Source organism: Balaenoptera physalus, assembly GCF_965194825.1.
Source record: "Balaenoptera physalus genome assembly, chromosome: 2".
NCBI lineage: Eukaryota > Metazoa > Chordata > Mammalia > Artiodactyla > Balaenopteridae > Balaenoptera > Balaenoptera physalus.
Genome location: NC_138883.1, coordinates 135,976,236 through 136,002,451, shown reverse-complemented (window position 1 = coordinate 136,002,451; position 26,216 = coordinate 135,976,236). Strand labels below are relative to the sequence as shown.

Below are 26,216 nucleotides of genomic sequence, written 5' to 3'. Positions count from 1 at the left end.
ACCCACGGGTCTTCTCACTTATACTTGCACATTGTGTGTTACTCCTGTGGGCTCAGTTAGTACAGTATTTTATTTTATTTTATTTATTTAAAAAAAATGTATGTATTTATTTATTTATTTATGGCTGTGTTGGGTCTTCGTTGCTGGGCGTGGGCTTTCTCTAGTTGTGGCGAGCAGGGGCTACTCTTCGTTGTGGTGCGCAGGCTTCTCATTGCGGTGGCTTCTCTTGTTGTGGAGCACAGGCTCTAGGTGCATGGGCTTCAGTAGTTGTGGCATGCGGACTCAGTGGTTGTGGCTCACGGGGTCTAGAGCGCAGGCTCCATAGTTGTGGCACACGGGCTTTGTTGCTCTGCGGCATGTGGGATCTTCCTGGACCAGGGCTCGAACCCATGTCCCTTGCATTGGCAGGCGGATTCTTAACCACTGCGCCACCAGGGAAGTCCTGTCAGTTAGTACAGTATTTTAGAAGTGACGTCTTTATTCATGCTACCAAGAAAGCCATCACCCTTTTGTAAACCCCTGGACAGAAAGAGATCCAGGAAGTTCCAAGTCCATTGGTGTCCTGAAAAAGGAAATCACAAACTTTGTCACCAGGACATGTGCAGCTGGTGCATCCCCTGCCAGGGCTCAGGTTTAGTTTGAGTTCACCTTGAGGATGGAGGAAGCAGGAGAGGGTCTAGTGGAACAGTCCAGAACCTGCTCCCTCTGCCGGCTGCCCCGCAGCTGATGCTGAACATTCTCCAAGGCTCCTTCTTGCTCCTATGGCTTCTGACTTGAACTTAGAGCTGACACCCATAGCACCTGAGTTCCCACGGTCTGTACCGAAAGGAATGACTGCAAACTGCATTTTACCATCTCAGCTTGCCTGGGAAGTCTCCTAGAAAACTGAATGTTTTGAGTTTGGAACATTGGACCTTTCATTACTGCTGGCTCCAGAGGGCTTAATCCAGACCTGGCTTCCCCAAGGACTCTCAGTAAGGACCTACTGATGGATGGGTTACAACACCCCATCACGTTCAATGTTCTGTTTTGAAACAGCTTTGTTAGCGATGTCCAGAACGCTGTTCTCTGGTTTTATTTTTATTGGAGTTTAGGAATCAGACGATGACGCTCTCTGGTCCCCAGGGGCCTAGAAAGGCAACTCCTTAAGCATTTCTCACAGGCTCTGCTCCATGTGAGACCCAGACAAACACACAGTGTGGAGACCCACCCCCACGTGATACAGGTTTCCCTGGGGCCCAGTCACCCCACAGGCTCTCGGCCATGGTGTGAGCTTTCAGAGGTGTAGAGGGAAGCTGATTGTAGAGTTTTCTGAGGCTCTTAAGTGCTGAATTGGGCTGAGTTGTTTAGGGGAGAGGCTTGTAGTTAAGTAAGAGCCGCGTACAATGTACTCCTAACTCATACGATTTATGCTGGAGAAGCCGTGTGGTGAAGTGGGAAGAGTTCTGATTTTGGGTTTGGAAGACCTGGGTCTAAGTGCTGTTGCCTCTCCGTACTAGCTGTGTGATCCTGAGCAGGGTACTTTGTGTTTCAGTGTCCTCACCAGTAATTATAAAATCGCACAGGGTTTTTGGGAGCCTGGAATGAAATATGCATCTGAAACCATGTTGTTTCTGAGTTTTGGTTCCTACTAAGTTTTGATTTTTGCTGGTGGGCATATCCTGCTTTACGTAGTTCCAATATGGAGCACCTAGTTGAGTGCTAGCATGCGATGACACAGTAAGCACTTACTGACTCAAGAAAATTCCAGATTAGTGAAAAACTGAAATTAGGATGGGTTGTTTGCTTTTAAAGTAATTTACTTCTGTGTTTTTTTGATACCCGAATCTTTTAGAGAACGGTGACTGACCAATAGAAATATATGTAATGTTTTAAGGTAAGAAATTCATTGTTTTTTGGAAATCACAACATAATACAAACTTTAAAAAACTGAAAAATACCATGTATATTATGATAACTTAATATTGGTATTAGTCAGCTATCTGATAAGTCTCTACAATAATTTCTCCTACATTTTTGGCAGCCAGGTCTTTGATCACCTGTTCCTGTGACAATGATTTTGCAGTATTAGTTTTTATAGAGGGAATGGCAAATATAATTCAGTTATTCTTCTAGCATCATTGCATCATTGATAGTTTAGAAAAATTTCTTTTACTTTGCTGTTAATTACTGGAAATGTCTTCTTATATATGTGTTAAATGCTATAAATTTCCCTGTAAACACTGCTTTTGCTGTATCCCACAAATTTTGATAAGTTGTATTTTCATTTTATGGCTGCTTTTAGTAGGTCTTCTTTTTCTTTTGTTTTTCGGCCATCCCTTTATGTTTTGTAAAGGTTATCCTGCTTGAGACTTGTTGCAATTCCTGTGTCTGAAGTTTAACGTCTTTAAACAAGTGTGGAAAATTCCGACCCATTATTTTCTTGTGAAATATTGCTTTTACCCCATTTTCTCTGATGTAAATATTTGTTAAACTTCTTGCTCTATCTGCCATGTCACTTAATGTTAGGTTCACAATTTCCAAACATGTCTCTCAGTGTTGCATTTTAGATAATTTATTTGTATCTGTCTTTCCATTCTCTAATTTTCCATTTGGCTGTGTCTCCTTTTCTGTTGAGGTTTTAATTTCAATTGCCATGGTTTTCATTTCTAAAAGTTCTTTTTTTCAATTTTGCTTGGTCTTTTAAAAAGTCTTTTACTTCTTGTTTGTGTTTCAAATTTCTCTTTTATTCCTTTAAATATAAAATTTATACTCTGTCTGAAATTCTAATGTCTGAAATATTTGTGAGTCTGATTCAGCTATTATTGTGTCTGCTGATATTCACATAATGCTTTGTTTCTACGTGTCTTTTGTTATGTTTGGCTGTGAGTTGTTAATTTTCCCTGGAACACAGATAGGTAATCTAAAATTTTCTAGTAGCTATGTTAAAAAAGTAAAAAGAAACAAGTGAAATTAATTTTGCTAATATATTTTATTTAACCCAATATGTCAAAAATATTATCACTTTAACATGTAGTCAATATAAAAATTATTGAGATATTTATATTCTTTTTTTGTATGCAGTCTGAAAAATCCAGTGTGTATTTTATACGTCCAGCACATCTCAATTCAGACATTAACTTTACCAGAAACACTTGATCTATATTTAGAGTTCACAAAATTTACAGTTGAAAAAGTAGATTCACACACCCAAGATGTTTCAAAAGGGTTTTCTGATAATTAAATTGAGTATCAGTCTTTAAATTTAGATTTAGTAAAATAGAGTAAAAAAATTTAACTCCTCAATAGCATTGGCCATATTTCAAGGGCTTAACTGCTACATATGGCTAGTGGCTATTGTATTGGACCGTGTAGTTTTAGAACAATTAAATTTTGCTCTTGACGTTCCAGTTCAGACATGCTTTCTAGGGTCCAGTCTTTGGCAAATACTGAGGAATAGTTGTACAGGTTAGACTTGTGGTTCTCAGGTCTGGGGATCTATTAAAAATATCATGTATGGGTCTTCTTGGACTAAAGGAAATGAATTTCTGCAGGTGGGATCTGGGCATGAGTATTTTTTTTTTAAACCTTCCACATGATTCTAATGTACAGCCCCAGCTGGATGCTCTGGAAGATGAATTTGGGGCTAATATTGCAATATGATGCTTCTTATTGTCTGAGCAACCTATGGAAACATGGAAAGGAATAAATTGGCATAGAAGGCTCTGGTACTTTTTTTTTTTTAATGCCTCTGTCAGAACTAAAATCTTTTTAAATTTAGATTTTGTTAGTATTCTTACCAAGTGGGAGAGCTCTATCAATAAGTTTTCAGTCGCTTTATTACTTCAGAAATAAAAAATATGTAGCCTGTTAGTCAACATTAAGTTGATATGTTCTTGTGGCTTTTCCCAAGAATGTGCTGTTGCTATTTTATTTAAGAGTGTTTAGAGAAGCTTTCCATTCTGTGTAAATGCATCTACCTATACTCATTTGTGAACTGTAAGATCCTAGTGAGATCTTACATGCCAAAATTATAGCACAGCTGCTTCTTGCCAACCTATATTGACATAACAGCTATCACTCCATCATGACTCACCACTGTTGATGAGCCAAATTGGTTTTAGCAACATGTCTGACCTAACTTCAGTGACATCATTGTGGCTGAGCCAGTTTGGGTGAATTTCATGAAGATCTTCCTGTTCCATGTCTGAATTTGCCAATTGGTTGTTTAGATACCTGTCCTAGTTTTCATAGTTGGGCATTTGTATTACTTAATTAATTTACTATTCTTATTTCCAGAAACCTAATGATATGTTTTCATTTCACTAATGAAATTTTTTCATTTCACTTATTCAATCAACAAAATGTTATGGTGCGGCTACCCGGCTCCAGCCAGTATGTTAAGTCTGATTGGCAATTAGGCTTCATCTCCTGTGCCAACCCTAATCATTGATTGCATGGTGTTGAAAAGCATTCTGAATTTCCAGCTAGGCTTAGTGGGAAAGAAAGCCATGGATAATTAGTCATGTCTGCCATAGACATAGGAGGAGAGAGTGGGGTCCCACATGCAAGGTTTTTAGCAACCTGTGCTAGAAACTGGGGATATAAAATAATTAGCATTTGTTCCAGCAGGGAAGACAGACAAAATAAATAAGAAAATCATGTGGTAAGTTGTATGATATTAGTTTCTAGAAAGTTCTATCGAAACATAGAGGAGGTAGCAATTAATATAGCCTGGGAGGGTGCAGCGATGGTGGTGGGGAAATCAAGGGAATGTGAAGAAATTGTCACAAAGATAATATTTCAAGGGAATCAGGAAGGATTTGTAGGAATTCAGCAGAAAATAAGGAAGAGCATTCTTTCTGTGTGTGCATTTTCATCCTTTGATAGGTTACTATCAAAGTAAATGGGATTGACTAATGTTATCAGTGAAGTTTGGATACATTAAAAAGTATCATACCTAATATAAACAATGAAATCTGATAAACTGAGAACACTGAGCAGTTGGGAACAGTTAGGCACATAGTTGGTGATAAATATTTGCTGAATTAATGAATGAACATATTTCATAGTCATATTCATATATTTAGCATAAGTAACTGAGATCCTACCTTATGCACACTTTTACATGCAACTTGTAAACATATCATATGTATTTTCTACATCATAAGTATTCTTTAACGTAGTTTTTAAATACTTACCATATCACTGTAGCTAGTGCATATGCAAAAATTTGCTACACGACTTCCCTGTTCCTAGGTGGTTTCAATCCTTTGCTGTTTGGAAGACAGTCTTGAATCTTTTCTTCATGTTCTCTTTTCCTGTGTTCCCAGAAGCAGTCTTGTTGGATTAAAAGGCGTGAATAGTTGAGTTCTTGAACCACGTGTCAAACTGTGGAGCTTCATTTTGAGGTGGGATTGCTTCTTCTTGTCACCTGGTCTGGTAACGGGCATGCTCTTAGTTTTTGGGAGGCACCGACCACACGGGAATAGCTAAAGGGTCTATGGTGAGCCCCTAGGTGTACTAGGGCTAGTGACTGGGGTCTGGCCTTGGGTCCATGAGATGAATGACAGGAAAGTAGGGGGCAAGGTAGAAAGTGGCATTGGGTGGGAATGACTTAGTGGTGAGCTGCTGTGCTCATCCAGAAGTGGCTTTGTGATTGCAATAGATCCCAGACATCTTAGAGTATTGAAAAGAGCATGGACGTGGATCAGAACACCTTGGTTCAATCCTGCCCTTTGACTGACCAGCTCTGTGACTCTGAGCAGGTGACAATCTCTGTGAACCCCAGTGCCTTCCCTGTAAAATGGAGGTAATAATGTCTGTGTGAGTGAGGATTACTTCATAATAATTGACCTTGGCTATCTGAATAAAATCCCCAGTCACCCTCCTGTTTTGGTCCATTCCAGCTGCTATAAAAAATATCATAGACCAGGTAGCTTATAAATAATAGAAAGTTATTTCTCAGAGTTCTGCAGGCTGGAAGTTCAAGGTCAGGGTGCCAGCATAGTAGCATTCTGGTGAAGGACTTGCTCTGGTGAAGGACATTTTCTGGGTTGCAGACTGCCAACTTCATGCTATATCCTCAAGTGGTGGAAGGGAGTTAGGGAGTTCTGTTGGGTCTCTTTTATAAGGGCACCAATCCTATTTGTGAGGGCTCCACCCTCATGATCTAATCACCACCTAAATGTCCCACCACCTAATACCGTCATATTGGGCTTCAGAGTTTCAACATGTAAATTTGGGAGGACACAAACATTCAGACCATAGCCCTTCTTAAGGAAGACCTACCTCCAATTCCTGAGTTTGAAGATGAGTTTTGAGCCTGAATTTTCTATGTACTACAATCCCTTTAGTTGCAGATTCAAGCATCTCAGAAGAGATGCCAAAGATTCTGGGTCCAGACTTCTCCCTCTTTCTCTGTCTCAAGGGAGAAGAGATGTTTCTACACCTCGTTTGCATGTCCTGACAGGCCCTTGGGGAGCAGGGTGTAGGGAGGGCAGCAGGTCTGGCCAGTGTTTGCATGGGCAGCTCAGGATCTACAAGTGAACGTGGCCAGTTGATCTCCCATGAGTGCCAGCACAGTTATGAAGCCAGGAGACTTGTTGATTAAACTGGAGAACTGCTATTCTTAGTGGCAAGCTGTCATCCAGCCCTTTTGAAAAAGGAGAGAAGCCACTCAGCCAGGATCTAAAAATACTTAGGGACTGACAACCAGCTCTGGCCAGAACTTGGGTCTGGAACCTGGTTGGGATATACTGAGTAGGCGAAGGCATAGTACATCAGCAGGACCTTGCAAGATCACAGAACCCAAGGCTCAAACAAACAAACAAACACTTATTTTTTTGTATCTATGGCACTTTAATTGTTATTTATTATAATTAAAATAAAATTTGTAAATATTTTATATTAAGAATAATAATGATAAAAGCTGCTTATAGAATATTTCCAACATGGTGTATGCTGTTCTAAGCCATTGTGCACATTATTTGATTGAGCCCCGCAATATCCCTGTGGAGTGGGTAATGTTATCATTGCCATTTACAGATGAGAAAACTGGACCTTAGACGTGAGGAATCTGGGTCAGTCGAGTTAGCCTGAAGATAGTCTAGTATGTGGAATGGCCTGGCTTGGCCTTTGATTTCCATCCCTCCTCTTTGACTGCTGTGGGTTGCTTGATATTGTTTTTCTGGTTGTTCACAAGCTGCTCTCTTTCAACATCTCCAGGGAAAATCTTGGTCGTTGGACCTCTTAGGAAAAATTCTCAGTGGTGACTTGACTTTGGGTCTCCTTGTGGAATTTATGCGTCATGTTCGGTTGAGCACAGTGGTCTGGTTTAATGATGCCTGTTTCAATTTGCATAGAGACGACACTCCCCTTCCACTGACACAAATGTTAGCTGAGTTACTTGCAGTGTTGCTCGTGGATTGACTCAGTGCCAACAGGGACCATTCCCTGTGGATATGTTTATAGGCTTTAGCTTTTTTGAGCCAGTTAGTTTTCTCCTCCTGTACATTGGGCCCTAGGCATGGTGGAAGCCTCAAAGGCTTTAGGGCAATACCAACATGGGTTCAAGTCTAACTCATTACAGTCCCCATGTGACATAGCTACTATGTAGGCATGTTCATTTCTGTCCTTCTACATTTGTATTTCAGAGATTCTTGGGAGGGACAGAAGATGTTGGGTGGATGAATTTCAGGCTGCCATCTTGAACCAGAAGCTGGTGCCTCCTAATCCAATTTATATTTCTGTGGTTCTGATACACTTCACTTAACAGTTTCTGTTTTATGGTTTTCTTGTAGCCACCTCAAATTCTATGTGGCAGGGGCTTGGGCACAAGTTAATAAATAAATACCACAAACAAGCAAACATAAAAATGGTGACAATGCTTCCTTAGTCTGAAAAGACTGCCTGCCGCATCCGTGCTACTTTTCTAGCAGGGGAAGAGAGGGAGGAGGGAAGAAAGGGAGAAATACTTCACTAATGCTTTTGACAGCAGTAAGTCAAAGCCCCCTTCTCAGTGTCTCCGTGTGAGTAAGAGCTGAGGAGGTGAGACATAAAACAAGATGGAGCAGTTGAGGTGGCAGATGGCATGACAAATGGACTGCCTCTTGCCCTGTTGTTTTTTGCCTTTTTCTAGTGTATGGCTAGAGCCCTTGTTGACAGGGGCTTCAGCTGGTTCATCTTGTAATATTTTGGATTACATTTTGTCTAGGGGATATTGACTTAACAAGCCCAGAGGAATCAATGGTCATTCTCTGCAAATCAGCCCAGATGAATTCTTCATTAGCTGCTTCCCTCACTGTGGACCCATTGGCATATCCTGAACGATGGGGGCCCAGTTAGAGACAACCCCCATCAGGGAGGGGCTGGAGCTGAGAGGAGCAGGCATATTTTCCTTGGGTCCAGCTGCAAAACACACCACAGGGCTGCCCTCTTTGGAATGTACATTGCTGTCTGAATTTTGCCATCTATAAATGCCTCCTTGGACCAGCCCTCGCCCACTCTGAATCCTTGCTTCTCAGAACTGTTTATAAACTAAGTGCCTCAGAGGTGGGTCCTGGGTGATAGCTCAGCAGAACAGGACAGAAGCTAGGCTGGCCTGTTCTTCTAGAAAGAAGAGAGGGGTACAGCACAGAAGTCCAAAACCAAGCTCTCTGAAGTGTTGGCCAAGAAAAGGGAAAGAATGCAGACATCTTTCATAACCCCCAGATGTGTCAGCAGTCATAAAAATGACTGTTTCTGGGTGACTTTTAGGGTTTTTTTCCCCACAAAGGAGGAGAAATCTCCAAAAAAAAAATTTAATCTTAAATAGGTGATGTATCAACTGACCTCTTTCTTATAGCAACCTGTAGGGCCAAAACCTAAAAAACACTGATTAATTCAGGACATTTAGGCAGCTTATGAATATTAGAGTAGTTGGAAATATCCACAAAGCAATATTCTAGCACTTGGAATATCTGTTCTCTGAGCACCTTCAAGGGCCTTCTGTAAGATAAGGCCAATGGGTAGCAACGTGGCAAGTCAGTGATGACTCTGGTACTGCTAATCACATAGCTGGCTCCTGTACCTTTTTTAAAAAGTCCTTTTGTTTCATTCAAATGCTCAAACTGTGTTTAGGAGTGACAGTGTGCCAAGGTGAGGGAGCCTGCATTCCTAGCTCTAAGGCAGATGTAGCTTCCAAGTGTCCAGCCTGCTGCCATCAAGGAGTTGATGGATACAGCCAGTCACTATCGCTGCTATTCTAGAATCTCAGAGAATTCCTCTGGTGGCCACACCATCTGTGCAGAGCCCAGGCCAGTAGCCTGGCAGTTGTCCTCCGTGCCTCCCTCTCCCCATCCTCTCCCATCCCAGCAGCTGTGTCCAGTCGATGCTACTTATCCAAGGTCTCAGGATTCATCCTGGTCCCTGTCTTCCTCATGGCAGCTCCTTGAGCTCAGGCTCCCATCATATCTCACCAGATGGTGGGTCTCCCACCACCAAGCTCGCTTGCCTCCCATACATTTTGCACAAGGCACATGGTGTGGATTTTCTGGGGTTCACGGCAGCTCCTAGCATCACCGACTTGAACCCCTTCAGGGGTTGCTTAGATGCTTGCAAATTCCGACCCTGATATATGTGGACCTTCATGATCTGGACTCTTTTGGCTTTTTTATCTCTGGACAGCCCAGGCCTCCAATCACCTCTCCCACCCCTCTAGTCGTTTTGAACTACTTTCAGCCACTCACTAGCTGGGGGATCTTGGGGAAGTCAGTTAACCTTTCCATCCCTCAGCTTCCTCATTTGTAAGCTGGGGATAATAGGGGTTGCCAGGGGTTGTTGAGGATAAAATAAATTAATACAGGCACCGTGCTATGATCAGAGCCAGGCACTGGCTGTGCCACCTTCTCTTGCTTCTTTGTTGCAGAAACATCATTGGATGGACATAGAGATTATCACCCTAAGTGAAATAAGTCAGACAGAGAAAGACAAATTTCATACGTTATCACTTATGTGTGCAATCTAAACACATGATACAAATGAACTTATTTACAAAACAGAAACAGACTCGCAGACATAGAAAACAAAATTATGGTAACCAAAGGGGAAAGGGAGGGGAGGGGAGGGATAAATTGGGAGTATGGGATTAACAGATACACACTATTATATGTAAAATAGATGAACAACAAGGGCTTACTGTATAGCACAGGGAAATATATTCAATATCTTGTACCTATAATAGAAAAGAATTTGAGAAAGAATATATATGTATATACATATATATGTGTAACTGAGTCATTTTTTTGTACACCAGAAACACTGAAAATCAACTATACTTCAAAAAAAAAATAAAACTGTTTTAAAAAAGTGTAAAATCTAGGCACATTAGAATGCAAGCATATTGTTTTTCTGTAACCTGAGTAGTAAGAATAAATATCTCTATTTAAAAAAAAAATGTTCTACCTTAAACTACTTCTCACTTTCTTTAGCTCCCTCCCGCTCACCCTGGAGGTCTCAGCTAAATAGTCAATGCCATGATAGCTAATTATCACCCAGAAACCCCCATCCGCAACTGGGCAGGGTCCCCTGCAAGGTGCTTTTGTAGTGTAGTGATCAGCACTTCTGGAGAATGGGCCCCATATACATTGTGTCATAATCATCTGCATCCCAGTCTGTCCCTACAGCAGACTGAAAGCTTTTTGAGGTCAGGGACTTTCTCAGGTACCTGTGGCCTCTTGGTAAATAAATATTTGCTAATATATATATAAAAAAAGAGCAAAATTGGCTCGGTAGGAGAGACCAGGCCAGCCTCCAACTGGATGCTTGTAGACCCTGGGAGGGTCGTATTTCTTTTCATTAATGGATAAATGGTTAATTCTCTTTTAATGAGCCAAAGGAAAAACAAATTTACCAAGTTGACATTTAGCAAAAGCCATTTCGACATCTAGAGATGTTCCTGGTTCTGGAACTCAGAATGACTTTACACTTTAAAATGTCAGTGCAAGTTTGCTGGGCTGATTAGGTTTGCCTTTTAGCTCTTGCCTCTAACCCCCTTCCCTGCCCATTTCTTGCCTCAGCTGGGCTTTCCTCCAACACAGCCCAGCTTTGGCTAGAATGCCATGCTCCCTGCTCTCCCCTCAGCCCGAGTTTCTCCTGGGCGCTGAGAACAGCTGGGGAAATAGACTCTGTATTTAGGTCTCATGTGGTTGTGACTGGATACAGGGTGGTGTCCTGGGGAGGAGGCGTCTTTTGCCTCCCTGGACCAGCTGTGGCAGCACTGACATGGCTGAAGGATTCCGTCATTCCAGTTAGCCATGGCTCATTAAAATGCGTGGGCTTGCTGGGGGCTAATATTTCCAAATCTGTGCAGCTCACAGGGCCATGGAAACAGATTATGATGGGTCTTTTCCAATGTGTCTGATTTGTCCATTGTCACATGCACTGGAGAGGGGAGGAAGGTGTATGATGCACAGAGCTGTTTCCCAAAAGCTTGCACCGGGAACCTCCTTCTGGGAATATGTAATCTCTTACCTCTTCTCATCCTGTAGGAATTAAAAGAAAAAAACCCAGTTTGTCACTTTTGCGTGTTACAAAAATTGAATTTAAGAATTTTTAGACATGTTTTTCCCATCTAATAAGCGATGCATGCTGTTCAATTTACTTTAAATTAATTATGTAAGAAAAGCATGATTTGTCAACGAAGACATTCATGAATTACATAGTTTATCATACTTGGTCAAGAAACACAATTTTAAAATGCAAATGGAAATTTAATTATGTATTGGCATTGAAAATAGGCAAGACCTGCTTTTGCAACCTCATGTTTGGAATTTCTGCATTTCAACTTAAAAAAATTCAACTGCGTAATTTTGAGTTTTATTTTTAAATGTTGACATAAAAGAGGAGAATAGGCCACTTGCCATTATTTCTTTAAAGTATCCCATTGGTGCAGTGGATAGCTTCATTCCCAGTAAAGGAAGAAGCATGGATTTAATTCTCATTATAGTTTTCTCACTTTAACATTGGCTTCTGGAATGTTGAAGATAGCCTGAAGGACTACTAAGGCTTTTGACTAGATAAATGAAATTTAGAGATTAGGCTCAGAAAATGTAAGAGTGATTTGGCAGAATTATCATTTTTAAGCTTCTTGTGTAGGAGGCAGCTTCTGAGATGGTTCCTTCTTCTTGAGTGTGGGCTGAATCTAGTGACTTGCTTCTAATGAAGAAAGTGATGGGATATTTCTTCCAAGATTAAGTTGTAGAGGACTATGACTTCTCTTTTGCTCTCCCTCTCCCACTCTCTTCTCACTTGCTCACTCTGATGAAGCTGGCTGCCATGTTGTAAGGAAGCCTCCACACACACCCTCCAGGGCAACTTCCAGCCAACAGCTAGTAACTATCTGAAGCTCTCAGTCCAATGTCCCGTGAGGAGCGGAATCCTGCTGCAACCACAGAGTGAGCTTGGAGATGGATTTCTTCCCAGTCGAGCCTTCAGATGACTGCAGCCCCCTCAGCACCTTGATTGCACCTGTGAGACATCTTGAGCCAGAGGACTCAGGTAAGCTGTGTCCAGAGTCATAGACATAATGTGAGATAATACGTGTTTTTATTTTAATCCACTAAGGTTTAGAATAATTTGTTATGCTGCAATAGATAATTAATATACTTTGTTATTTTCTTGTTGATTTCAACATCACTGTTCCTTATGCTTCTGGTCTTTAACCAGTGGCTACACATTAAGGGAAATCTGATATACATGGTGTAGTATCAGAAATACAACAAGGTCATTCAGAATCAGCCTGGGCAGCTGAGCCCCAAACCACCCAAAGGTCTGAATCATGAATGTGCCCATCTGCCCTCTCAAACAGTCTCACTAAAAATACACAAAGAGGCTCTCACATAGCTTTGTTTGTTTTAAAGAGAAAACATATTTATTTCCTTGGTTGATTTAAAAAAGATGCCATTGCCACCTTTTGTGATATGAAGCCAGGTGATGGCTAAGGGGAAAAAAGAACATCCATCTGGCAGCCAGGAAAAGAGAGCGTGTGGGGGACCCTATGGGAGGTTTTGATAGGTCAGGACCGGAGGTGGAAAATAGCCCCTCTGCTCACATTTGATTGGCTAAAATTAAGTCACACGACCATGTCACACTGCAAAGGAAGCTGGGAAATATAATCTACAACTGTGCCCAGAAGGTGGAGGAGACAGATTTTGGCAACACATAGCAGTGTCTGCCAAAATGATGAACTCTTATGAAGTTGAATTGAGCCTCTAGGACAGCAGTCCCCAACCTTTTTGGCACTAGGGACTGGTTTCGTGGAAGACAATTTTTCTGTGGCCCAGTGACGGAGGCAGGGGGGGAAAAGGTTCAGGTGGTAATGTGAGCGATGCGGAGCAGCAGATGAAGCTTTGCTCGTTTGCTGCTCACCTCCTGCTGTGCGGCCTGGTTCCTAGTAGGCCGCAGACCAGTACCGGTCTGTGGCCCGGGGTTTGGGGACCACTGCTCTAGGATGTACAGACACCATACTAAGCATTACAGACACAAACAAGGTAGAAAAGTGTGGTCCTTGTTCTCAAAGACATCACAGTCTAGCTGGAGGAGTCTGTTGATGAAAAGTGGTTTGGAAATCAAGACTTATGCCAGCTTTCACCATCCCCATGTGAAAAACAGTAGCAGCTACAGAGTGTTCCGTTCATGGGCTGAACAGTACATGTTCATCCTGCGAAGGTTTTATCCCCAACGCCAGGGGGCCTCAAAACCACTCACCTTGAGACTCTCTTTGTTAGAAACTACGTACATGACAGAACCTCTCCCTCCCCTGGTAGAATGTTTGTGACTGTGAACTTGCAAGTGGCATGTGTGGGAACCAATTCGGCCAATGGTCTGAAACTCCAGCAACACCTACTTGCAGGAATGACGTTTTCCAGGGTAGTTTTCAATGTTTTTGCCAAGAATTGGGGAATCAGGTGTAAACTGGAGCAAGCTCTTTGGAAACATAATTTTGGACTGTAGACTGAAGTTGAAAATATGCATAACCTGTGACCCAGCAGTGTTCTCCCACCTTGGGGAATATTTTGATCATGTACACCAGCATAAGAACGTTCATCACAGTGATGTCTGTAATAGTAAAAAACTGGCAACTGCACAAATGTTCATAAACAATAGAATAACTTATGGTATAGCCACATAATGGAATATTATACAGCAGTGAACATGAATAATTTATAGCTTCATGCATCAACATGAATGAATCTCAAAAACGTAATCTTGAGTGCAAAACACAAGTCATATAGGGATAGATAAAGATGATTTCATTTATATAAAGTTCAAAAACATTCCAAACTAAACAATATGTTGCTTAGGGATATGTATATAGTACTGGTGATTCATGCTAGCACTTCGTTATGCTCTGGGGGGCAAGGGAGAGATCAAGCATGGAGGGACCTAGCTTCCATTATTCAGTCTCTCTGCTTGTTTCTGCTCTTTTACCATCAGAAAAATTAATGACCTTGCCCCTACTTGCCCAGCTTCTCATGCCAACCCCAGCATTATAGTGAAGTCCCACCCAGCCAAAGCTGAGAGGGAGGATGGAGGAAGGGACAGAGAAAGAGAGAGGAGAAGAAAAAGAAAAAGAAGAAGAAGAAGGAGAAGGAGAAGGAGGGGGAAGGGGAGGGGGGAGAGAGAATGAATATGTGTGTGTGGAGGGTAATATGGTTTGAGAATGGAAGAGAGATCCAAGTTTTCTGACCCCACTTACATGTTCAAAAACTGCATATGTGGACTGGACATCTATTGAACAATTTTATATCCCTTTCACTATGCAAAGCAATTCCATATATTTCATGTCATTTCATCCTCACAGCAGCCCTGCAAGGGCATGTAGTTGTTTCCATTTTCCCTATTAGGAGTGTAAAACTCAAGGAGGTTAAGGGATTTACCCAAGATCATCATGGTGGGGATGGGAACTTTGGTGTTCAGTCTCAAAATGTATAGATGCAGAAGTTCAGGGAATATGCTTGTAAAAATCTAGTGGGAAATAACTTCATCTAAACCACTGCCCCTTTGAATACTGCCATCTCAACCTGGCACTTCCCCATTTTAATTTATTATTTTTGCTCCAGGGTACATCATTTGGAGGTCAAATAAAGTGCTAGCAGCGTTCTCCCTGCATTGGCTCTGGAGACCCACTCCTTTGAGCAGGTGGCTTGGTCCTTGCAGATGTGGTTGAGCTTACACATCTGGCAAGCATTAATTAGTGGGCAGCACATGGTATTTCACAGCCCTAATGAAATTTGGGTCTGCTGCATTTTAATAAACCATCCAAGGAAGCAAGATCCCTGGCATTTTCTTGGCAGTAAGGTTCTGGAAGAAACAGAAAAATTTCTATCATCATGATGGATTTGGTTATTTTCATCTTGTACAAAGTTACTCACAGTTGAAAGGTTGGACAAGATAGCTCTTGATTAAATGAAAATTGTGTCTGACTAGTACATAAATTATGTAGTGGAGGAACAGAAAAATCAGAGTGTGCTTTTATTAGCTCAGTCCCCATAATGGTTTAACTCAGACTGGAGAAGCTCTTCTACCTTGCAAGTATGTCAGTAGGTACACGGTTGAAACATGTCCTTGAAGAAATGAAAACTCTGGCTGGAGACTGAGTTTTGGTAATGGGCACTAGCTGTTCTGGATATTGTTATTTTCATCTTTGCAAGTGTACTGCTTTGTTTTATGCCTATTAATCCATTAGTCCTGCCCCTACCACATCCACACCCAAGGGTCCTATTTCTATATCTTATGGTTTATTTGCTTGGCCTGTGAGCCCTTGAATTACCTTCCTCATCCTCACCCATCCATCCCATGTTCCTAGACATATATTAAATGTACAGTTTTGTCTTTCCCCAGGAGTCACTAAGCTAGCTAATTGAAATGGGGAGGACAATGCAGTCAGATGGAGTCAACTGCATTTTTTTTTTTTCTCCTGGGAACTTGAATTTAGAAGGGAATGGTTAAAAAAAAAAAAAAAAGAAGAAGAGAATGGTAGTAAATAATGCTGTTCAATAAATATTCCTGATTCTCCTTCTGAGCACATGGTAGGACTGCATTTCTTGGCTCCACTGTGGTTGGACAGAGCCTTTGAATAGTTCTGACCAGAGTTGTGAGCAGAACTGACGTGGGTTATTTCAAGGATACACAAGACCCCTAGAATTCGTTTCCCCTTTGTCATGGCAACCCGCTGGAACTCCATAGCAGCTCTGATGAGCAGAGCCCCTACCAATACACCATGGACTATAAAATAAGTGAGAAATAAAACTTTGTTTCTTAGAGAACAAACTTATGGTTACCAAAGGGGCAAGGGGTGGGGGAGGATAAATTAGTAGTTTGGGATTAACATATACCACTACTATATACAAAATAGATAACTAACAAGGACCTACTGTATACTACAGGGAACTCTGCTCAATATTCTGTAATAACCTAAATGAGAAAAGAGTAGATACATGCATATGTATAACTGAATCACTTTTCTGTACACCTGAAACTAACACAACATTGTTAATCAACTATACTCCAATATAAAATAAAAATTAAAAAAAAACTCTAAAAAAAAGAAAAAATAAATAAAATAAAAGCCACTGAGATGGAATTGTTTATTACTGCAACATAATCTAGTTTATACTGACTGATACAGCGGGAGAGAAAGAAAAATACGGGTAAGCAAGAAAAGGAAGAGTGATCAAAGAGAGAGTTTTTATGTCTGTATGCTGGGATTGTAATATACGATCTTGGGAGTGGTGGTTGTCCATTGGTTGTCCATTCATACAGTATGTAACCTTTTGATTCTGGCTTCTTTCATTGAGCATAATGCATCTGAAATTAATATATTCTATTGCATGTATCATTAGTTTGTTTCATTTTATTGCTAATTCAGAATAAGTAGCTGAGAAAGCTACCCCACAGGAAGCTCACCATCATTGCATTGTCAAATTTTCTAGCCTAACCACTTGCAACCCCAATATAACATGGACACCTTATTTTGCTATTGGCAGAAAAGAGATGTAAAATTTTTAGTTTGTTTTTTTTTTTAAAAAACTAAGAATCCATAGGTTTCGGGGTAATCCATGAAGCACTGGAAAGAACCTGTCATTTCCCAGAAGATCATGAAGATTAGTTAACATTACTACAGTATGTCTCGAACTGCAACACACGTGCTCATGTGTGTCAGAGGTTATTTGAAGCTCCCAGGGTATTTTTCTGGAGCACTTGACTCAACTCTTTGGAATAAATGCTTAATAACGTTTTTACTTAAAAAATCAACTGAAAAGTACTTATAGAAAAGTACACAGATCACAAATGTACATATCACTGAGTTTTCAAAAACTGAACACACCCTTGTAACAGAGAACTCAGATCGAGAAATAGTACCTACTCCCTCTAAGGTCACCATTACCCTGCCTCCTAACACTGGAGGTTAGTCTTGCCTGTGTTTGTTCTTTAAATGAAAGAAAGCATATGCGATGTACTCTTTTGTGTCTAGGTCTTTCACTCGACATTGATTGTGGGATTCATCCATGTTTTGGATGTAGTTGTAGTTTGCTCATCCTTAATGTACAGTATTCCATTGTGTGACTGTCACACACTTCATTTATCTGCTCTAGAGTGGATGTACATATGGGTATTCTCTAGGTTTTGGCTCTGATATAGTGCTGCTAAGAACATTGCAAACCATATTCTTTGGTGAATATATGTATGCATTTCTACTGGGTATCTATATCTAGGAGTGAAAATGCTGAGTGATAGGGTACACATATGTCTGCCTTTAGTAACTATGACCAAATAGTTTTTCAAAGTTACTTAATTTATTATTAAAAAATTTACATAGAGTACATTTTTATGGATGTACCACAGTTTGTTTATCCATTTACATGATGAAGGACATTTGGGTTGCTAACTTTTGGTGATTATGAATAATGCTGTTGTATATTAATTAAATTAAAATTGTTGCTGGTGTTCAGGTCTTGTATATTTTTCTGATTTTACGCTTGTTTTTTTTCATTTTTTTATTTTGTTTTTTATTTTTATTAAGTATAGTTGATTTATAATGTTTCAGGTGTACAGAAAAGTGATTAATTTATATATGTATACATACTTAGATTCTTTTTCATTATAGGTTATTATAAAATATTGAATATAGTTCCCTGTGTTATACAGTAGGTTGTGCCTATTGTTCTATTGATTTTTGAGAGACGAGTATTAAAATATCCAAATCTGTGGATTTATCTGTTTCTCCTTCCAGTTTTATCAGTGTTGCTTCATGTATTTTGACGCCTGGTAGTTAGGTGCATGCTCATTTGGGGTTGCTTTCTCTTATTGAATAGACCCTTTCATTGTCATATACTGTAATGTCCCTTCTCATCTCTGGTATTTTCCTTGTTATGAAGTCTACTTTCTCTGAGATTAAAATAGTCACTTCCAAATTTCTTCTGATTAGTGTTCGCATCATATATCTTTTTCCCTTTGTTTATTGTTAACTCATCTATATCATTATCTTTAAAGTTGGTTTCTTATAGATAGCACGTAGTTGAGTCTTTAAAAATCTTTCCTAAGTGCAAGCTGATAATTTCTGACTTTTAATTGGTGTGTTTAGGCCACTTACATTGATTACTGATATGGTTGAATTTAGGCTGCCCTTTTATTATTTGTTTTCTTTCCTCTGTTTCCTCTCTTGCTTTCTTTTGGGTCGAGAATTTTTTAGTCTTTCATTAAATTTTTTCTGTTAACTTTTTGGGTTTCTCTCTTTGTGTAGATTTCTTTAGTGTTGATCTAGGGATGATAATTACATATTAATTTTTACAGTCTAATTAGAGTTACTATTTTATCACTTCAAGTAGAGTGTGGAACCCTGAGAACCATTTAAATCCTTTTAGCCTCTGTCACTTTAAGTTTAGTTGTTATATGCATTATATTTATATACATTGAAAATCTCACCAGACAATATTGTAATTTTTGTTTTAAATAGTCATAAATATTTTAAAAAACTTAGGAGAAAAATAGTTCAATACATTACTCAGATATTTATCATTTCTGTTGGTCTTCCTTCCTTACAAAATTCCACATTTGCCTTGGTATCACTTCTCTGCATAAATAACTTCCTTTATCATTTCTTTTTGAGCAAGTCTGCTAACAATGATTATCTCACTTTTCCTTCATCTAAGAGTATCTTTATTTTACACTTATTTCTGAAGGGTATCTTCACAATAGAGAATTCTGCATCAACAGTTCTTTTCTTTCAGCATGCTATAAAGATGTTTTCATTCCTTCCGATACACATTGTTTTGAAAAATAATCTTCAGTAACTTGAATTGTTGCTCCTTTATGTGTAATGTGTCGTTTATCTTTGATTTTCATCAGGTTGATTATGATGTACCTAGACACAGTTTTCCTTGAGTTTCTCTGGTCTGGTGTTCATTGAGATTCTTAAATCTTAATTTATGCCTCATAATATCTGGGAAGTTTTTAGCTATGCTTTTTCAAATATTTTCTTTCTGCACCAATTTATTTCTTCTGTCTTCTGGAAATCTAATGACAAATATGTTAAACCTTATTGAATTGTTCTACAGGTCCTTGAGACTCTGTTCATTTTTTAACACCATTGTTTTTGTTGCTGTTGTTCACTTGGACAACTTTTGTTGACGCATCTTCATGTTCACTGACTCTGTCATTTCCATTCTTCTATTTAACTCAAATAGTGAATTTTCTATTTTGGTTATTATATTTTATGGTTTAAAATTTTTCTTTTGGTTCTTTTGTATACTTTATACCCTTTCTGCCCAGAATTTCTATCTTTCCATTTGTTTCAAGAGAGTCCTAACTTACCTTATAGAGCATGGTTATCATACCTGTTTTAAAATCTTTGTCTGATAATTCCAACATTGGGCAACCTCAGTATTAGCATCTGTGGTTACTTTATTATGGTTTTTGTATGTCGTGTAATTTTGGGTTGTATCCTGGACATTTCAAATATTATGTTATGAGATTCTGTGTTCTGTTGAAATTCTCTGGAGAATGTTGAGTTTTCTTTTTTTTGGCAGGCATCTTCTTAGTTTTAGGCTTCAAGTCTTGAGCTGTCTCTCATGGCTTATGGTTCCAGTGTTAGCTCAGTTTTTTTCTTTGATTGTCTCTCATTTTTTATTTTTAACTAGACTTTATTTTTTAGAGAAGTTTTAGGTTCACAGAAAAATTGAGTGAAAAGTACAGAGAATTGCTAAGTAGCTCTTGCCCTCATACACACACAGCCTTCCCCATCACCAACATCCAGCACCAGAGCAGTAATTTGTTATAATCAATGAACCTACACTGACACTCATTATCACCAAAAGTCCATAGTTTACATTAGGGTTCAATTTTGGTGTCGTACATTCTATGGGTTTTGACAAATGTATAATGAAATGTACCAACCATTGTAGTATCATACGGAATAGTTTTGCCGCCCTGAAAATTCTTCTGGGTATGAGTTCAGTTTTCAAATGTTTGCTGTGCTATTTTGACCTGCTGCATGTATGTTCCTTTTGGGGACAAGTTTGGGACCTGAGCGATAATCTGGACCTAAGTTCATTTCTCAAAACCTTTGGTATGCTGTTTGAGGTCAATTCCATATATGCACGGTTCAGAAATGGATGTAGAACTTGATCCACATCTTTTTGCCATCCATTTCTCAAAACTCCATTCTCTTCATGACTCCTCCAACACTCCCCAGATCTTTGGGTTCCCTTTTTCTGGTTCTTAGGCTAGAAAGGTGAGAGTTTAGCCTCTCAGTACTGTTGTGCATTTCCCATGACTGGGTCTGGCTCCAAGGTGAAGCAGCAAGAGGGAAGAGAGAGAGAAAAAAGCAGCCATGATTCCCACCTGCTTTTTCATTCATATGATCAGAAAGGAGGATTTTCAGGTGACTTCATGGCTACTGCTGCAACTCTCAGGGGAGCACAGTTCTGGGACATTTCCCAGGGACAAGACACAGAGAGAAAGAAAAAAGAGAGGGTTTTCCTCACTCTGTCTGTTCCACAGGGCCCTCTTGCTGGTCCTCTGACCGTAAAAAGATGACTTCTTGTCATCCTTTTCCCTCCGTGACTGTTGATCAGTCTGGGATTTGACCTTCCCCAAGTCTGAGATGGGAGACATGGGAGGAAAGAAACAACCAGAGACTCCTGGCAGTGTCCATCTGCCTTTGAGTGTTAATCCTCCCTCCATCTGCCCGTTATCATTTCCTTTGCAGACTTCTCTGATGATTGTTTTATGTGTCCTGCCCAGGGTTTTAGTTGTAATCACTGGGAGAGGCAGAGTGGAGGTTGCTCCATCATACCCAGCTCTAGAAGTCTGCTTAATAGTTTAACTGGTAAGGAATTCTAAATTTTATTTTTATATGAAAACATGCAGAGTAAGACTGCAAGATTGGCACGAACTTTTCAGATAAAGCTTAAGTGTTTGAGTACACTTAAGATTGTAGGGGACTTCATCTCTCTGCTTAGAGAGAAGACAAGCTGGAGAAGGGGTGCCCCCATTGGGAGAGATAATAGGGCTAACAAAGACCCCTGTTCATTGTGTGACTGACCAGCCCTGTGAGAGTCTGCAGTCCCTCTTTTCTCATTAAGACTTTTTAAAAAAAATTTTTATACAGCAGGTTCTTATTAGTTATCTATTTTATACATATCAGTGTATATATGTCAATCCCAATCTCCCAATTCATCACACTACCACCACCACCCTTGCCAATTTCCCCACTTGGTGTCCATACATTTGTTCTCTACATCTGTATTTCAATCTCTGCCCTGCAAAGTAGTTCATCTTTACCATTTTCCTACGTTCAACGTATATGCGTTAATATACGATATTTGTTTTTCTCTTTCTGACTTACTTCACTATGTATGACAGTCTCTAGATCAATCCACATCTCTACAAATGACCCAATTTCGTTCCTTTTTATGGCTGAGTAATATTCCATTGTATATGTGTACCACATCTTCTTTATCCATTCATCTGTCGATGGGCATTTAGGTTGCTTCCATGACCTGGCTATTGTAAATAGTGCTGCAATGAACATTGGGGTGCATGTGTCTTTTTGAATTATGGTTTTCTCTGGGTATATGCCCAGTAGTGGGATTGCTGGGTCATATGGTAATTCTATTTTTAGTTTTTTAAGGAACCTCCATACTGTTCTCCATAATGGATGTATCAATTTACATTCCCACCAACAGTGCAAGAGGGAACCCTCTCCAGCATTTGTTGTTTGTAGATTTTCTGATGATGCCCATTCTAACTGGTGTGAGGTGATACCTCATTGTAGTTTTGATTTGCATTTCTCTAATAATTAGTGATGTTGAGCAGCTTTTCATGTGCTTCTTGGCCATCTGTATGTCTTCTTTGGAGAAATGTCTATTTAGGTCTTCTGCCCATTTTTGGATTGGGTTGTTTGTTCTTTTAATATTGAGCTGCATGAACTGTTTATATATTTTGGAGATTAATCCTTTGTCCGTTGATTCGTTTGCAAATATTTTCTCCCATTCTGAGTGTTGTCTTTTCATCTTGTTTGTAGTTTCCTGTGCTTTGCAAAAGCTTTTAAGTTTCATTAGGTCCCATTTGTTTATTTTGTTTTTATTTCCATTACTCTAGGAGGTGGATCAAAAAATATATTTTTGTGATTTATGTCAAAGAGTATTCTTCTTATGTTTTCCTCTAAGAGTTTTATAGTGTCCAGTCTTACATTTAGGTCTCTAATTCATTTGAGTTTATTTTTGTGTATGGTGTTAGGGAGTGTTCTAATTTCATGCTTTTACATGTAGCTGTCCAGTTTTCCCAGCACCACTTATTGAAGAGACTATCTTTTCTCCATTGTATATCCTTGCCTCCTTTGTCATAGATTAGTTGACCACAGGTGTGTGGGTTTATCTCTGGGCTTTCTATCCTGTTCTATTGATCTATATTTCTGTTTTTGTGCCAGTACCATATTGTCTTGATTACTATAGCTTTGTAGTATAGTCTGAAGTCAGGGAGTCTGATTCCTCCAGCTCTGTTTTTTTCCCTCAATACTGCTTTGTCTATTCAGGGTCTTTTGTGTCTCCATACAAATTTTAAGATTTTTGGTTCTAGTTCTGTAAAAAATGTCATTGGTAATTTGATAGGGATTGCATTGAATCTGTAGATTGCTTTGGGTAGTATAGTCATTTTCAAAATATTGATTCTTTCAATCCAAGAACATGGTATATCTCTCCATCTGTTTGTGTTATCTTTGATTTCTTTCATCAGTGTCTTATAGTTTTCGGCACACGGGTCTTTTACCTCCTTATGTAGGTTTATTCCTAGGTATTTTATTCTTTTTGTTGCAGTGGTGAATGGGATTGTTTCCTTAATTTCTCTTTCTGATCTTTCGTTGTTAGTGTATAGGAATGCAAGAGATTTCTGTGCATTTATTTTGTATCCTGCAACTTTACCAAATTCATTGATTAGCTCTAGTAGTTTTCTGGTGGCATCTTTAGGATTTTCTATGTATAGTATCATGTCATCTGCAAACAGTGACAGTTTTACTTCTTCTTTTCCAATTTGTATTCCTTTTATTTCTTTTTCTTCTCTGATTGCTGTGGCCAGGACTTCCAAAACTATGTTGACTAATAGTGGCGAGAGTGGACATCCTTGTCTTGTTCCTGATCTTAGAGGAGAAGCCTTCAGTTTTTCGCCATTGAGAATGATGTTTGCTGTGGGTTTGTCATATATGGCCTTTATTATGTTGAGGTAGTTTCCCTCTATGCCCAGTTTCTGGAGAGTTTTTATCATAATTGAATAAATTGTGATAAAAATTTGAATTTTGTCAAAAGTTGAATTTTGTCAAAAGCTTTTTCTGCATCTATTGAGATGATCATATGGTTTTTATTCTTCAATTTGTTAATATGGTGTATCACATTGATTGATTTGCATATATTGAAGAATACTTGCATCCCTTGGATAAATCCCACTTGATCATGGTGTATGATCCTTTTAATGTGTTGTTGGATTCTGTTTGCTAGTATTTTGTTGAGGATTTTTGCATCTATATTCATCAGTGATATTGATCAGTAATTTTCTTTTTTTGTAGTATCTTTGTCTGGTTTTGGTATCAGGGTGATGGTGGCCTCATAGAGTGAGTTTGGGAGTGTTCCTTCCTCTGCAATTTTTTTGGAAGAGTTTGAGAAGGATGGGTGTTAGCTCTTCTCTAAATGTTTGGTAGAATTCACCTCTGTAGCCATCTGGTCCTGGACTTTCGTTTGTTGGAATATTTTTAACCACAGTTTCAATTTCATTACTTGTGATTGGTCTGTTCATATTTTGTATTTCTTCCTGGTTCAGTCTTGGAAGGTTATACCTTTCTAAGAATTTGTCCATTTCTTCCAGGTTGTCCATTTTATTGGCATAGAGTTGCTTGTAGTAGTCTCTTATGATGCTTTGTATTTCTGCAGTGTCCGTTGTAACTTCTCCTTTTTCATTTCTAATTTTATTGATTTGAGTCCTCTCCCTCTTTTTCTTGATGAGTCTGGCTAATGGCTTATCAATTTTGTTTATCTTCTCAAAGAACCAGCTTTTAGTTTTATTGATCTTTGCTATTGTTTTCTTTGTTCCTATTTCATGTATTTCTGCTCTGATCTTTATGATTTCTTTCCTTCTACTAACTTTAGGTTTTGTTTGTTCTTCTTTCTCTAGTTCCTTTAGGTGTAAAGTTAGATTGTTTATTTGACATTTTTATTGTTTCTTGATGTAGGCTTGTATTGCTATGCACTTCCCTCTTAGAACTGCTTTTCCTGCATCCCATATATTTTGGATCGTCATGTTTTTGTTGTAATTTTTCTCTAGGTATTTTAAAATTTCCTCTTTGATTTCTTCAGTGATCTCTTGGTTATTTAGTAACATATTGTTTAGCCTCCATGTGTTTGTATTTTTTACATTTTTTTCCCTGTAATTGATTTCTAATCTCATCGCTTTGTAAGAATTTTCTTTAGAGGTTCTCTGCTTCTATCTTTTTTTGCTGATAATGGGTCCTGTCAGAAATTTTACCCAGAGTTACTGATTCTGGAAAACAGCTGAAAATACCCCTGGCTGCATGGAGCACTGACATCTATTGGGAGTGTTCCTGTATCCCAGCACAGTCGTCCTGGGAGATGGCATCCTTGGGAACTCCATTTCTCTGACATCCTTGCCTGAAGGGGAAGGGGATGAAGGGGATCTCTTGCCATAATGATGAAGGGGATCCCTTACCATAATGATGCATTGAAATTATGCTTTGAGATGCCATTTTTGGGGAAAAATGTCATTTTATTTTACAGATGCTTCTTGTTGAAGAACAGGGTGGAGATGGAAGATACTAAGGGCTGAGAGGTGCCCTCCAAAGGTGGAAGCAGGAATGAAAGTCTTCTCAGCCTTGGGCCCTTGGGAATGAGTGAGATGGCTCTGGGACATGGTAAGGGTAGAGGGAGTGGACTGGAGAGAGCAGAGGAGACAGAGAAGGTGAGGTCTGCAGATGCCTGAGAGAGGCTGACTCTGTAGGGACCAAATGAAAACCAAAAGAAATCAGTGAAGCTTGTTGCATTGTCTACTGGCTTCCAAGTGTTTTTGTGGCTGGCCACCAGTGAGAGTGTACTAATCAGTGACCTTCATAACCAACCCAGAGTACCTTGAAGCAGAGTGGATTTGTCAGGAGTATAGAATTTCCTCGTTTTCATTCTAATCTTATTGAATGTATTTGAGGGGATGGGGTGAGGTGAAAAGCTATTTGGACCTCTTCTCAGGCTACTCTCAGCTTCAGAATATACAGGACAATCTCAATCTATTTTTAGAAAGAATTTTATTGAACTATAGTTGATTTACAATGTTGTGTTTAATTTCTGCTGTGCAGCAAAGTGACTCAGTTATACATATATACATTCTTTTTTTATATTCTTTTCCATTATGGTTTAATCACAGGATATTGAATATAGTTCCCTGTGCTATACAGTAAGACCTTGTTGTTTATCCATCCTATATAGAATAGTTTGCATTTGCTAACCTCAAACTCTCAATCCATCCCTCCCCCACTCCCCTGCCCCCTTGGCAACCACAAGTCTGTTCTTGATATTTCTGAGTCTGTTTTTGTCTCATAGATATGTTCATTTACATCGTATTTTAAACTCCAATCTATCTTTTTTTAATGCCCAGAATTCTAGGATCAAAAAGACCCTGCCATCCCCGCAGCCTGGCTGCTG

General features: G+C 39.4%; 1 long non-coding RNA gene across 8 annotated transcripts in view; it reads left to right on the top strand.

Annotated features, from left to right (window-relative positions):
- The window catches only part of LOC309654683, a 218,631-nt gene that overhangs the window by 110,833 nt on the left and 81,582 nt on the right, over positions 1 to 26,216 (top strand). For 4 of the 8 annotated variants that reach the window (XR_014260403.1, XR_014260404.1, XR_014260405.1 and 1 more), the window contains one exon: positions 5,313 to 17,039. This is a non-coding gene — a long non-coding RNA (uncharacterized lncRNA). Of the gene's footprint in view, positions 1 to 5,312; positions 17,040 to 26,216 lie in introns of those variants that run through there. The other 4 variants (XR_014260407.1, XR_014260408.1, XR_014260402.1 and 1 more) reach the window with 4 other exon arrangements.